Below are 15,334 nucleotides of genomic sequence, written 5' to 3' on the forward strand. Positions count from 1 at the left end.
ATGTATTGATAGGGTTCCACTTGTTGCATTTCAGTTTCACTTGGCTTGTGCGTGGAATGCTTCTGTAAATCAGCCACCTGAATGGACTCTGCACAATACAAGGTGAATTCGTAGCTTGCTTAAGCATCACCTTTGCTGTTTCTTTTGGTTTTCATCTCTTCTCCTTTTCTTCCTGGAACTGTTTCTGCAATTGTTCATTTCTTAGTAACAGGGATAAATAAGGTTTCCTCTCTCAGGTCTTGTTTCTTTCTTCTATAATTTCCCTATTCAAATTCTAAAATAATTGTCTTTCCTTACACTCTGCTGAAGCAAGTAGAGTCTTAAGATGGTCTTTCTCAGTCATAAGTTTATCCACTTGGATTCTCAGCTTTTCTCCTGTCTCCATCTCAGAAGCCAGTGGTAACTTTGATACCTCATTTTCTGTGTAAGTCTTACTTTTGGTGAGCTTCCTTAAATGTTTGCAGCTGCCAGCCCCCAGCTCACTGAGGATGCCAAAAGTTATTTCTAAGACTCCAATTAACAACATTAGCCTGTGAGGCCATAGTAATGATAGGTCTCTCAGGAGTTCCAACACCCACATCAACATCTTTATCCTGCTTGTGGCAAAAGAGTGCAACTTTCCTTTTCCCCAAGTACTACATTCTCCAGAACAGCAGTGGATAATTTATCACTTCCTGAGAAATTCCTTTCTGCAAGCCTTTCACTCAAACTGCATTCCATCATGCACTGGGACCCTGCTGCCCCCTTTTGGGCAGTCTGCTTCCTTGGTGCAATTCCAATCTCCTGATTGTTTACTAATTGTTCTACTCCTGTTCTGTTTACTAATTGTTAAGTGAAACTAATCCTTCTGCCATAGCTAATTAGCCCTGAAGATCTCTTTCCCCACGATAAGGGTCTTTTCCCTTGTCTTTCTCTCTGTGGGGTTAACACTTGCTTCAAGTGATCCTGAAATTCTGCCGCAGTGTTTTATCACGTTCAGCAAAACTCTAACCATGGCAGCCACATACTTGGTTAACCAGTGATGTGGGTGAGGGCTGTCCTGGAACATCTGTCATTCATCAGTTGCAAAAACACTGCCTTCTGTACACTCTCTGTTCCATGATCTATGGTTGGGGTCTCAATCCTAAGCAAATCACTCCTCTCTAATGGATGCAACCTCCTGCTCAATAGGCGGCATTCCGAGTTAAAAAACACAGTTTTCTCTAGTCACTCACCATTAAAAACACTTCTGGCCTCCAGAAGCCTTGGGCCTCCACCTCAGACAAATTATTTAATTACCCTCTTCCAGAGGCACTCTCCAAACATATCCAGTTTCCGATTACTATGTAAGTGTGCTATACTTTTCCTGGAACTTTGCTTGGCTGCTGCGTACCACACTGTTTTAGTAACAGTGTGCAGACCCTGACTGTCATAGAAGGTTTCATCATTAATTTGGGGTTGTAATGTGATTTCTTCATTATCAGATGTACTGCTGCTTATAGGGTCCTTAGAGATGTCAAAGCAATTTTCTGTCCTGTCCACAATTTGCATTGTTACCTTTCTTTGAAAGTTCAGTAACAAAAATATTCCCCACCAAACTGTCTAGGGAAAAAAAGCACCAGACTGTCTAGGGAAAAAAAGAGGGTTGAGGAGACCCCGAAACTGGAGGTATCCCAAACCAGGTGGGTGGGGGCTAGGCTGGGATTTTAGGGGGGATATTTGGGGTCCCTGAGGTTTGGGGGGCTCAAAGGGTACCCCAAGGATGGCAGCGATGGGCAGTTTTAAGGGGACTTGGGGTCCCAGGGTAGGTTTTGGGTTCTGAGGCTCGGGAGGGGTCTCCAAGGCATGAGGAAGGGGGGGTTGGGGTCCCAGGGCAGGGTTGGGGTTGGGCGGGTCCGTTCTGGGGTCCCTCTCGTGCCCTCAGGCGCGGGCACAGGCGCTGCCGGTGCAGCGCCCCTGCAGGTCCCGCCCCTCCCCGCTCAGCAGCGCCCCGAGCGGCAGCAGCGGGAAAAGCAGCCGGGGACCGTCCAGAACCCTCGTGGCCCCGCCCCCCAAGTGTGGCCCTCCCCAAGCCCCGCCCCATAGCGGGGACCCCGTTGAAGCTCCGCCCATGGACGGGAGACCTCCAGAGCCCCACCCCCGCGGGGTACTAAGCCCCGCCCCCCACAGGAATCCCTACCCACGTTCAAGCCACCTCTAAGCGCCGCCCCTAAAGCCTTGACCTCCGCTCAAAAAGCAAATCCCTTAAGCACCAACCCCTTAGACGACCCCCCACCACCACTATACGTGGAACCCCTTGGGCCCCAAGACCTTCCTGGCCCCCATTCCAGGTGCCCTCACCTAAAATGCTCAGAGGACCTCTCCCTGTGGGTTCTCCTGCCCTCCAGAGTTACCCCCTGTGGTGCCTTACCTCCAAATCCCTTCCAAACTCCCCAGCAACAGCACCTAGGGGTCACAAACATTTATTGGGGTACAGCAGAACTGGGAGGGTCTCCAGCAGGGTGGAGGTCCTGAGTAGGCTTCCCTGGGACTGGCATGCTGGTGATGGGGGTTCCAGGGGGATCATGGGCAGTGGTCCTCAATAATCTGAGAGGTGCTGGACTAAGGAAGGGGACCTCCACCCGGAGATGGGTCCCTGAAGGGGTTGTTGGGGATCCTGAGGTGGGGAAGTCTATGGGGTGGGTCCACGAGGGGGGGCTTGGGGGACCCTATGGGTGGGGGGGGGTCTCAGCATGATGGTCCCATAGGAGGTCCCAGTAAGATTATGGGTGTGAAATTATCAGGAGAGACTCCCCAGGGGGTCCTCATTCAGATGCCCCCCGCTTCGGGCCCTCGCAGGCGCCGGGCCAGCTGCAGATCCTTGGGGAACAGGGTGACTCGGCGGGCGTGCAGCGAGCACAGGTATGCGTCTTCCAACAGCCTCACCATGAAGGCCTCTGCTGCCTGTGAACCAAAACCTGAGGGAGGGTCCCCAAAGCTCCCCAGCATGCCCCAACCCCCACACCTTCCCCCGGGGTCAGAGACTCCCCCCAAACACACACCCAGGGGGCAGGGTCCCTCCAAACCCACCCATGGGTGACTGAAGCACCTTGTGCTTGCAAATGTGTTAGGGAGGGATCAAGACCCAAAGACCCATCCTCAATCCCCGACAGACCCTGGGAATAAGGGACCCCGCCCCACCCAGCACCCAGAGACCCTCTCAACATCCATAGAACCCTGTCCCAGAACCCATAGACCCTACCCCCAGCCAATGGAGACCCTCCTAGACTCCCCCTCAGCTCCCATCACATACACCCAACAAACCTCTCAGCCTCATCCAAGCATCCAAAGAGACCTTCTTGGACCTCCCCAGCCCCCAGAGACACCCCCAGCACCCAGAGATTCCCCCTGCAGCACCCACAGCCCCCCAGCCCCCATGGAAACCTTCTCAGTACCCATGAGATCCCCCTCAGCCCCTTCCCCACACCCCTAAGTCCCTGGATACCCCTGCAGGACCCATAGGGCCCCTCCAGCCCTCTGTGACCTCCCTCCATCACGCCTGGGCCCCCCGAGTTGCACCTCCTGCAGTGCCAGCAGGGCCATGCTCTGCCAGCGGTAATCGACGCCGCGGGTGAAGAGGAGGCAGAGCTCCCGCACCTGTGGCAGAGAGGGCACAGCGAGGGGGGCACATGGGGGCAGCAGGGTCACAGGGAGTGCGGGGACATCGGGACAACATGGAGGGGATATGGGGGCATTGGGGACATCCCGGGCTGGGGCCACCACCATGGTGACACCCTGGAGACGTGGAGACACTGCCCTGGGGACATCCCAGGGACCTGGGGACACCCTTGTTATCACCCTGGAGACACTTTGGGGATACCCCAGGGAGAGGAACACTGGGGACAGGAGCACCTGGGAATACACTGGGGAGTGGGGACATGGGAACATCACCACGGGGACACCCTGGGGTCTGCCAGGTGGGAGGCAGGGGGGAAGCACCACTCTGGGAACATCTTGGGAACACCCTCGGCCATGGGAACATGGGGACACCCCGATGGGACGGGGGGACAGTGCCAGCACAGCAGGAGGGGCACAGGGAACTCTCAATCCATGCAGCCTCTGAAGGTGGCAGGACACAAGGATGTCTGGAACCACAGAATGACATTGGAGGATATGCAAGGATGTTGGGGGAGGACAGGCTCACCATGTCACAAGGATGGAGAGGACAAGGACATGGGGAGGGATGGAACAGGGTTGAGGGGGGGGCCCTGGGGGAAAGGGATGGTCATGAAGAGTCCCAGGGGGTGATTTGGGGTTCTGGGGGGTAACTTGGTGGGTCTGTAGGGGGTTGGAAAATCGCAGTGGGTTTTTGGGATGGGGTCCAGGGGGAGGTTGGAGGGTTCCAGGTTGGATTTCAGGGGTCCCAGGGTGGATTTGGGGTTGGATTTGAAGGGGTCCTCAGGATTGTTTGAAGGGTTTCAGTGGGTATTTGGGAGAGTCCAATGGGGAGCTGAAGGGTCCCAGGGTGGATTTGAAGGCTCTGGGGGAAGTTGCAGGGTCGAGAGGGTTGATCTGGGGTGTCCTGAGACGGATTTGGGGATCTCAAGAGAGGGGATCCAGAGTGGTTTGGAAGATCCCAGACAATGCTGGAGGTTCTGGGGTGAAATTGGGGGGGTCCTGGAGGGGTTTGGGGGTCCCACAGTAGATTTTGTGGGTATCTGAGATGATCTGTGTGGTCCCAGGGGAGTTTGGGAGTCCATGGGGGGTGCTGGGGAGGTTCTGGGGGGGAAATCGGGGTGTCTGGGGATTTTAGCGATGTGGGGGGTTCTCACCAGGCGGGCAAAGGGGCCGGGGCGCAGCAGCAGGCGGGTGCTTCTCTGGTACGTGCGGATCTCCTGCAATGCCCGCTGCCCTGGGCGGCGCCCTGTGGGGGCATCGGATAGGGGTCTGTGGGGGCTTTAGGGGATATATTTAGCCTGGAGGGCAGAGATGGGGGGATCTGAAGGAACATGGGGGGTATAGATCTATAGGGCCTGTCAGAACACAGGGGGCTATAGGGGATCTATAGGGGCCAGGGAGACAGGGGAAGGCTGTGGAGGTTATAAGGGATCTGTAAGGTCTGGGGGGACATTGTGGGTATAAAGGATCTATAGGGAGCTATAGTTATGGCCGACATAGAGGAGTTATAGGGGACAGGGAGTATGGGGGTAGAGGGGCTATAGGGGAGAGGGAATGTGAGGTGACTCTAGGAGGTGGAAGCATATAGGGGTATATAGGGCACAGGCTAGGGGCGGAGGAAAACAATAGAGGGAGTCCATAGGAGTGCTCTAGAGGGGGGCCTGAAAGGGGGCTCGATGTAGGAGGTCCATAAGGGGTGTCTATAAGGGAAGTCCCCCGCCCCTCACTCACTGCGTGCCCGCCGCGGGGGCGATGGGGGGGGCTGGGGAACGCCCGCGCCGTCGGGGGGTGGGTTTGGGGCGGGGCATGGTGTTGCCGAGTCCACCGCAGGGTCAGGGCGAGTTCAGAAGGGGACCCAGCGGCTGGGGAAGGGAGAGTCAGGGTGAGCTCAGGTGTGCGGGGCCCCCACGCCGCTGCCGGGATCCGCCGCGCCGCGCCGTGCCGTTCAAATCTCCCGCCGCGCCGCTCGTGACGTCACTTCCCTCCGCGCGCCAATCGGGGCGCGCGACCGCCCGGTGCCGCGCCGGACTCCGCCCGCCGAGGGCTCATTAGCAGAACTCTGCATGGCCCCACCCCCAGGCACCCCGTGCCTCGGTGCTGCCCGGGTAGTCTCAGTTACCGTCCCCGTGCGGTGCCAGTACGGACTCTGTAATCGTCGTGTAATCGTCCTCTGTGATCCCAGTCACTCTCATGTGGTTCCCGTTGCTCTCGGTCATCTGCATGGTTCCATTTACTCCCAGAATGATCCCAGTATGATTCCAGTCCCCTGCAGTATGATTTTAGTGCTTTCCAGTCACTCCCACTGTGAGTCCAATATGATCACAACGACTCAGTATGATCCCTGTCACACCCCCAACAGTCCCAATGAATTCCTGTCACTACTAGAATGATCCCACTATGATCCCAGTCAATCCCAGTATGATACCAGTTGCCCCCAGTCAGTGTGGTTCCAGACACTCCCAGTATGAACCCAGCGTGGTTCCAGTTGTCCCCTCCTGTATGATCCTAGTTGCCCCAGTTATGGTCCCAGTACCCCCAACATGGTTCCAGCATCTTCCCTTTGCTCCCAGTGTGTCTTCAGTTGTCTCCCAACATGGTCTGAGTAGCTCCCTGTGCCTCCCAGTACCAAGTGGGGGTCAGTCAAGGATCACAACTGTCCATGAAATCCATTGGGAGAAGGAGATTGGGGCGTTCGTTAGTGAACCCATGGTGGCCCAGGTGGGCTTTGGGGTCTCTTGAGGGCATTGCCTTCCAGACCTCCAGTTAACCTCCAGTTTTCCCAGTGGGCCACCACACTCCTTATTTGACCCCATCAAGCCTCCCAGTTGCCCCTAGTTGTCCACCCAGGCCAGATGTTGAATAGGACCGGCCCCAACACTGAGCCCTGGGAACCCAGCAGTGCCCAGCCCCAGCTGGCTGTGGCCCCATTCCCACTCCTCCTTGGCCTGGCCATCAGTCAGGTGTTCCCAGAGAGAGACACCTGTCCCAGCTGTGAGCTGCAGGTGCTCCAGGAGAGGCAGGGAGATGGAGGCAGTGCCAAAGGCTTTGCTGAGCTGCAGGCAGACACATCCACACATGTCCAACACCCACTGGGGTCACCTGGGCACAGCAGGAGATCAGGTGAGTCAGGCAGTACCTGCTTTTCCCAAGCCCTGGCTGTTCCCAATGCCCTGGTTTTCCTGTCCGTGCCATGGGTGCTGAAGTCCCAGTCGGTGCCATGTTGCCAATGGGACACTGTTGTGCTGTACACCAGTACCTGCTGTTCTTCAGCTACCTCAGCAGTCCCACAGCAGAAGGGTCCTCTGAAAGACCAAGCAAGGGATTCAGCTGTCTTAATTTCTTCTGTTTCCACAGCAGCTCTCCCAAAGCCCAATGGTGTCCTTTTGGGTCCTTGAAATACCTCTTCTGAGGTGATCTGTGCCAAGGATACATGAAGCCTCTAGGCCAGCGACAATGGCATTTTTCTGCCACTAGTGCCCAGTCAGGACCACTTCAGCTTCCAGTATAGTCTGTGTTGGGATCCCCCTGTCATCCCAGAAACAGAGATGGATTCTCCCCCTGAATGATGGCATTAGGGTGCATTGTGCACCTGTGTCAACTAAAGCCTTGTGCTCCTGTGGCTCTGCTGTGCCAGGCTATGGATCCACACAATCCAACTGACTCCACTGTCCTTTTTCCACACCTGACTGGAGCTAGGGCCCCTCTAGCTCTGATTATGGTACTTATTGCTTGCTTCTTGTAAATATGATCTGGAGGTGCCTTCCAGAGGGTCAGAAGTAACATCAGCCCTTCAATTCCACCTGAAGACTTGCTCAGTGGAAACTGAGTGGCATTTTTCCTTGAAGAGTTTTCTGTGGTGGTTAATTTTTCCTCTCAACTCACATACCTGTGCTGCCAAGGCAGAGGTGGGTTTTACATCCCACTTCCATATGTCTTCACCATGGTCAGGCGAGTAAAACCACAGGTTACCTTGTGGTGTGCCCCTCTCTCTTGAGCAGGGGGCACTTGCCCCCTATAGAGTCCAGTCTATGCTAGTGGAGCATAGGGCACTTCTTTCAGTTGCTGGAGGTCTTTTCCACAGACAAGATGCAAGCCCATAGGGGGAAAAAGATACTTTCTTCATATTGTGAGAATTTGGTAACCAAATTATCGACTCTGTGTTCTCCTTTCCATGACATCACTGCCAATGAGTTGGTATATGGTGATGGCACCTCAGTAGGAACTTCCATCACATGGTTTGTGTACACTGAACCTCATCTGGATCTACAGGGCACTGTAGGTCTGGACACAATCCTGTGCCATGTGACCCGGATGATCCTGCCTGAGCAGGAAGGTTGAACCAGATGATCCGCTGGCCCCTTCCAACCAAACTGATTTTCTGATTCTGTGAAAGCAGGAGCAACTCGCAAGTGATTATGGCATACAGACAATTGGGGGAAAGAAAGTTCTGCTAGTTACAGGGAGGAATGATAGCACAAGGAGCAGGACAGAGGGATACAGAGAGGAGATATGGCACAGGGATGAATGATGGCACAGTGTCACCATATTTTAGTTGGTTTGTGATAGACAAACCAACCAGCCCCTGGTTTGACTGACGGGGGCCTCGCCCAGTCACATCTCTCCCAAGGCGGCAGGCGTTTCCTTGGCCAGGACCTGAAGGGGAGTAGAGTTCTGACCTATGAAAGTATCCAAATGGGATTTTTCAAATGCCCTATATAAGCAAGGGCTTGGGAAATAAAAGCTCTCTGTTGCCACAAGAACATTGGGGTTGTTGCAGTTTGAATTTATTTTATTGATTCCTTGTTAAGTGGTTTGTTCTGTTTTACCCCCATGTTCTCCCCAAGTTGGTTTACCCCTGGATTTTATCCTCTCTCAAAGCTGTCCCTCATGCCATTCCCCACCCCTTGTTCCAGCTCTTTCCCTGCCTGTCAAGGCAACCCAGCCCTTAATTCCCGAACCTCCCCTGCCACTTAAACCTCAGGCCAATCCCTGTCCTGCAACACCCCTTTGGAATTCCCCTACTCCTCCAAGCCCCATTGGCTCATGCGACCCATGCTCCCCATGCTCTCCACCCTTGTACCCCAGTTGGCCCGGGACACTCCACATAATCCCCTCACTCATCCCGTGGGGATTCCCTGTTGGTTAGCTGTTTGTATCCTCCCCCTGACTTGTATCTGTACAAAACCCCTGGCACAATGGAGCTAGGGGCTCTTTGTCCTGCTCCTTTCATCAGGAATAAACTGTTCCTTGTGGAACCTCAATATGGAGAGCCTCCTCCTTTCTCTTCTGCCTGCTCCCTGTCGTGGCTTGTGTCTGGCACTTTAGAGCAAGTGGCTATAAAGATTCTGCCTCTGCTAAATCCCCATACCAAGGCAGTTCCCCACTCCTGGCGTGGCACTGGAATTCTAAGAGCTAGCCTGAGTTCTGGCAGCCACTTCTGGGGTGAGTGGTCTTTGTCTCCTGCCAACTTCCCCAGCCCCCCACCTGACACTCACAGCACGGGGAGCAGGACAGAGCAATAGAGAATAAAGCAGGAAGAGGCACATGAGATAAACCAGGAGGAAGGCAGGGAGAAGGTTCCCCACTGGACTCCATAAAATTACATCACAGAACCAATCTAATTGCCTTCCATGATGGAAGAGTTCTTGGATGGATGAGGAGAGCGAAGTAGGTTGCTCCCTTGGCAGCCTTTCAGAAGGACTCAGCAGGTGGGCTGAGGGAGAGGTGGGCAGGGAGGAACCTCACCTGTTCTGCCACATCCCACAGGGCTGAGAGAACAAAAACCAGCTGAGAGCAGTGCAACACTGTTATAGATACATATTGTAATATTAGCTTTTTGCAAATATTAAAATGGATTTTATATGTGTGATATATTGTTATAAAGATATTGTTTGTATTTCTACTATCAATTAAGCTTAGAAACAGTAGTGAAATAGCTATACTTGTGTTAAAATGCCTGCTTGGATGGAATAACATCCAATAAACACAGGATGAGGACACCTGCTACAGATATGCCAAATATCAGCACTCACCATCTGAAGAAAGCATGGACCAAGGCCCAAACAAATAGGAGAAGGAGTCAAAACCACAGCCAGGAAACACGCATGCTTGAAAAAGGTGGACCAAAGGAGGGGTCATGTAAAATAGTTCCTGGAAAATGTAAACTAATTTATGGATATACGTAAGAGTCTATGAACATGCAACGGGCTGATGTAAAGGAAAAGGTACTTAGGGGTTTCCCTGAAGGTGACACTGTGGTCTTGGCTGAGTGTCAAGACACACCCGGCCGTAATAACCTTTGCTTTATGGTCCTTGTCTCCTATTGTCCTTTATTAAACTTTTAAAATTTTCACAAGAGAGTGAACGTGTTTTTCACAAACACTCATAGTTCTGTTTCCTTTAAACTCAAACCTGGAGAAAACTCCATCCATCCCTTCAGGGACACAAATTAGGTTTCACCTCCCAAACCCCAAATATTCTGAGGTGAGGTGACTGTGCCAGACCAGGATATTTTTTTGATTGATCTCCAGAGGCCCTTCCAACCCCAGCTCTTCTTTCACTGCCCAAAATACAGGCAAGAGCCTCAGCAACCAGTATTTGGGTAGTTTTTCTCAGCTTCTAAAGTTTCCGGATACTTTTCCTTTGCCATTTCAGAATCTTCACTTAAGGAAAAATGAGGTGTCAGGACCTGCTGGACGTTCCCACATTCCTTCCCCAAACCCTGCAGCAGCAGGGAGAGCCTGTCATGTCTGAGTGAAAATATTTTATTTTTCATTTTAAAAAAATGAAAAAGGCTGCCTTTATCTCTAAATCCTTTAGGTCTTGCCTGCCACACCCCATATCACTTCAGAACAGGGGATTTATAAACCTTAAAATCCTTGAGGAAAATAACATTCACAGTTTAATTTTCTTTTGGTGCAGTCAGGACTGGTCTTATGGGATTTGGTGATGTTCACTGGGAGTAGCCCAGCAAAGGAAAATTATGAGCAAGTAAGGGGTAAATTATGCACAAGTCAAAGTCTGGAGAGCGAAGTATCTGCCTTGCACATGTGCTGCAAGGGAGATTAATAAGTAGCATCATCATAATCTCTGAATTATAAAAGGTGAAACAATGACCTCTTGTGTAACACAGCCCAGACAACCTGTGGAAAGTAAAACATTTTAAAGGAGCAAATCCATGGCCAGAGTAACATCCAATGCAGGCAGCTCATTCTTGGCCAGGCGCAGCTCCTTCAGTCGTGTCAGGTTGCCGAACACCTCAGGGCCAAGGCTGCGCAATCCTGCACTCAACAGGTTCAAGTTGTGCAGTTGGCTCAGGATCTTGAAGATGCCGGCAGGCAGGCGGCCCATCCCGCCGCTGCTGCCAGCCAGTGTCAGGTACTGCACTGTGGAGGACCCTGAGAGGCATCCCGATGGTTGGGGAAACACAAGAAGCTTCACCCAAAAAGCCGATAAGACCCCATTGGCTCCTTCCTTCCCCCGTGCCCCTGAGGCACTCCCTCCCTATTCCCTGATTGGCCCTTCTCTTTGTACTGCCCGGAGATCAGAGTGACCCCGGGCCCCTGGGGAGAAAGAAACCTGGACCCTCCATGTGTGTGTGCCTGGGACCTGAACATGTTACTGCGTGGCTGAATTAAACATCTGTGGATACCATGCACAGCCCATTTTTGCTTCTTTATCCTGGGCTTTCCTAGCAGCTATTCAGGCTGCAACCCTGCAGCTGTGCCTGGTCACCGAAGACATCGGCAGGGATGGCCGAGAGTGAGTTCTGTGACAGGCAGAGCGAGCGCAAGGCACTGAGGCCCTGGAAGAAGCGTTGTGGGACCACACGCATCCCCTGTGGCTGCTGCGCCTGCAGCTTCAGCTCCCAGAGGCCGTGCAGGAAGCGGAAAGGCGGCAGCTGCCGCGGGTGTGGGCTCAGGCAGCGCAGCGCATTGGCAGCAGCTCCAGCACGCCCAGGGTCACCTGCACCGGCTGCAGTGTGGCCACGCCCACCTCCAGCAGCGGCTGCGGGCCAGGGAAAGCCGGCAAAGCCGCGGGAGGCCCTGGAATGCCACGGCTGCCCAGTACCGCAGGTTGTTCCCGCCCAGGCCAAGGGTCTGCAGGCGGTGGCAGAATGACCCACTCAGGAGATGAGGGAAGGGCCGTGGATGGATATTTATAGACAGCAGTAAAGCCTTTGACACTGGAGAACCTGGCTGCTCATGGATTGGACAGGGCAACTGTTTGCTGGATGAAAAACTGGCTGGTGCCCAAGCCCAGAGTGTGGTGGGGAATGGAACTAAATCCAGCTGGGGCCAGTGTAGCAGGACGTGTTCCCTGCCTCAAGAGCTTGCTAATTGGTGAAGTAAATCACTAAAGGCCACTTGTGTCATGGTTATTTGGGTGCCATGGAAGCAGCACTTGTAGCTGACAATAAACATCTTGCTGTGGAAGCAAGATTATGGAAAGATAAGCTGGAATTTCTGACAGACACTTTGCTTCACAATCTATTAAAGCTACACCAAACTTTCACAAAGTAGAAGTTTCTGCACATTCCCTGGAAATGTGTGGGGCTTTCCCCGCAAAGTTGGGATGCTGGTTTTGTGGTTCCTTTCTTGAGGGTTGAGTGAAAGGACTCTATGCACAGTCTTGCCAGTTTGGTGGTAAGTTACATTGACTCCTAATCTGTACTATTTCTTTCCTAGCTTTGATATAGGTACCTTAATGTTGTGAGCTGTTTCATGTAATCTACTAGTAGTTCTTCTGTTTTATACCATGTAGTAAGTAACTCTGTTCAAGACCTTTTGTCTATTATCTCCTGTCTATTCAATAAATAACTAATTTCATAATAGACCTGATCTGCCACTCTTAGAACTTGTGAGCCAGAGTGGTTTAGGTGCAGGCCACCTAATTCCAGCTGTACCCAAAAAATCTTAGTCTAAAACGTGGCTTGTCTGAAGCTCCCATTCTATCCATAACACCCAATTACTTGTGGGTGACCCCAGGAGTCAGTGCTGGGTCCAATCCTGTTCAACATCTTTACTGGTGATCTGGATGAGGGGATCAAGTGGAAGTCAAACTAAGTTGACAAATGACACCAACTTGTGTGGGAGTATGGATCTGCTGAAGGGCAGAAAGGCTCTGCAGAGGGATCAGGACAGGCTGCATCAAGAGGCTGAACCTGTCTTCTCCCCCATTGGGACGCCTATTGGGTAGGAATCATGCCCCAGGTGCCTCCACCTGAGGGACTGGAAAGGGCTGGAGCAGTTCCTGAGGGACTCACACGCCGCCCCCAGCCCATCTCTCCCAGGAGCTTTCTCATCAGGTTTTCTCTTGCTGTCTCTTCCTGAAGCGTGAGTGATGGAGCAGCCTGGGAGGGCACCTGGGGTCAGGCAAGGTTTCCTACCCCAAACCTCCCCCACTTTTAGTATCTCAGGCTGGTTTGGGTTGGAAGGGACTTCAAAGGTCATCTCAATCCACCCCCTGCCATGGGCAGGGACATCTTCCACAATCCCAGGTTGCTCCAAGCGCTGTCCAACCTGGCCTGGGACACTTCCAGGGATGGAGCAGCTGCAGCTTCTCTGGACAATCTGTGCCAGGGTCTCACTACCCTCACAGGGAGGAATTTCTTCCCAAAATCCCATCTAACCCTGTCCTCTGGCAGGTGAAAACCCTCACCCTCCATCCTGTCCCCTGACAAAGACCCTCCCCAGCTCTCCTGGAGGCCCCTTTTCTATATTACACTTTATCTCTCTATTAGATTTATACCTACATACATATCAGGCCAAAAAGTGGCTCAGGCAGTCCATGACTAGTTGTGGCCACAACTTTTGGGGGTGTGGGAGAGTGCTGGGGGTTTGGGCAGATCTATGGGTTATTTTAGAGAGCCTCAGGAGCTTGTAAAGGGAGGTTTGGGAGGGTCCTGAGGGTTTATAGGGTGTTTTTTGGGGAGGGGGAGCTATGGAGCTTTTCGAGGGGATTCTGAGGGTATTTGGGATCTACTGGGGAGTCTGTAGGGGATTGAGGGGGTCTCTGGTGTTTTCGGGGGGGAGAGGGTACAGGAGTGTATACTCCAGGTCCCCAGATCCTCCCAACCTGTTCTTCATCAGACAGGATTTATCTCCACCTGTCAGGGAAGTTCACCACACAGACTCAGTTCCTGATTCCCATGAAATTTTGATGTGCACAACATGCAGGAATGTTTTTCCTGCAATTTCCCTGGCTGCAAGTGGGACCACGGGAGTGGCACGAAAAAGTGCAGAGGCCTGTCCATCCTCCACATCGGCAATTGCAGTTTTGATTCAAATTTTAATTAAAGGCTGAAGTGTTGCTGATACTGCGATAGAGTCAGAGTCTTTCTCTACATTGTTGTCATCACGCCAATTCCCAGGAGACACTCGAGGGGCGCTTGGAGGCCAGCTGGGGGTGCTTGTGGGATCATTAATGGATCTGTAGGGGCGCTTAGGGGGCGGGGAGGCAGTTGGAGAGCATTTGGAAGTCCGAGGGGACACACAGGGGGCATTTGGGGGGCAAGTAGGGGGCGGGAGGACTTCGGGACTCTGAGGGGCACTTGGGGGTCAGGAGAGGGAAAATGGGGGTACCTACGGGGCCCCAGGGCGCACTCACGGTTCAGGGGAGCACTTGGGGAGCAGCTGGGACGGTGCTTAGGGGACAGTCCCGGCCCTGACGGGCCTCTCGCGGGCCGCGGGGCATGACAGGAACCGCAGTTCCGGCTCTATCGGCGTCCTACGGGGCCCCGCGGTCTTTCGGGAGTTGTAGTCCAGGAAGTGAGTAAACTGGCGCGGAACCAGCGGCCAGTGAGAGACGGGGAGGGGAAGCACGAGGGATTTTTGGGGGCTTAGGGGGAGCTTCTGACGCTCCCATAACCCCCCCCCCCCAGCACCCTCAGGGGCATAGGGACACCAGAACCCCCTGCCGCCATGTCGGCCATGTGAAGGTGAAGAAGACAGGTGAGCCCCACTCCCACGGGTTTGGGGGTTCCCCGCCCTGATGCTCCAAATAAATCCCGAGGTGCCCCTATAGACTTCCTAGTCCCCATAGACCTCCCAATACTGTCCTGGGCCCCCCAAAACATCCCACAGACCCCCGGACCATTAAAGACTCCTCAAAGCCCTACCTGGACCCCAATACCTTTCACAGATTTTCCTCAACACTCCTAGAGTCTCCCCCAAAAATCCCACAGACCTCTTCTAGATGCCCTATTGTAATATATGGTAGAAATAATTCATGCTATTAAAGAATGTATGTTATAAAAGATTGTAAAATCAAAAAAGTGTCTCTGACCACCCCGGCTATTCAGATTCCAACAAATTCCCGGACACAGATAAGGTAGCGATGGATCCGGCACTTTAGCGTAAGAATAGATGCTCCCAGGGCAATGATCTCTGGTTTCTTGAGTCCTCTGAAACTGGAAACCGCCTAAGAGCAATCATCGCCTTGCCCATTTCATCAATCAAGATAGCCAGTGACGCCAGACTTATTCATCTGGATACATGGCTTCCCTGGAGCCCATCAGTGCTGACTATGAACCTGGAGCTGATCTTTGTCCAGCTCTGCCCATTGAAAAGAACAACAATGAATGTGAAGAATTAAAAAAGAAATTGGGCCTCTTTTGCCTCAGGCACGATAAACTATATAAAACCTAGCCGCAAGAAGCGGCATGTGTGAACAGAGGGAGGTCTGATGTGATAGAGGT

At 53.0% G+C, this 15,334-nt stretch overlaps 1 pseudogene; it reads right to left on the bottom strand.

Moving 5' to 3' along the window:
• Positions 1–2,787: 2,787 nt before the first annotated feature.
• Positions 2,788–5,444, bottom strand: LOC128947415 (histone H3-like centromeric protein A; annotated as a pseudogene).
• Positions 5,445–15,334: the final 9,890 nt, after the last annotated feature.

This window comes from Melozone crissalis, unplaced genomic scaffold, assembly GCF_028551555.1.
Source record: "Melozone crissalis strain CALT ecotype California unplaced genomic scaffold, PUWL_Pcris_2 ptg000105l_1, whole genome shotgun sequence".
Classification (NCBI taxonomy): domain Eukaryota; kingdom Metazoa; phylum Chordata; class Aves; order Passeriformes; family Passerellidae; genus Melozone; species Melozone crissalis.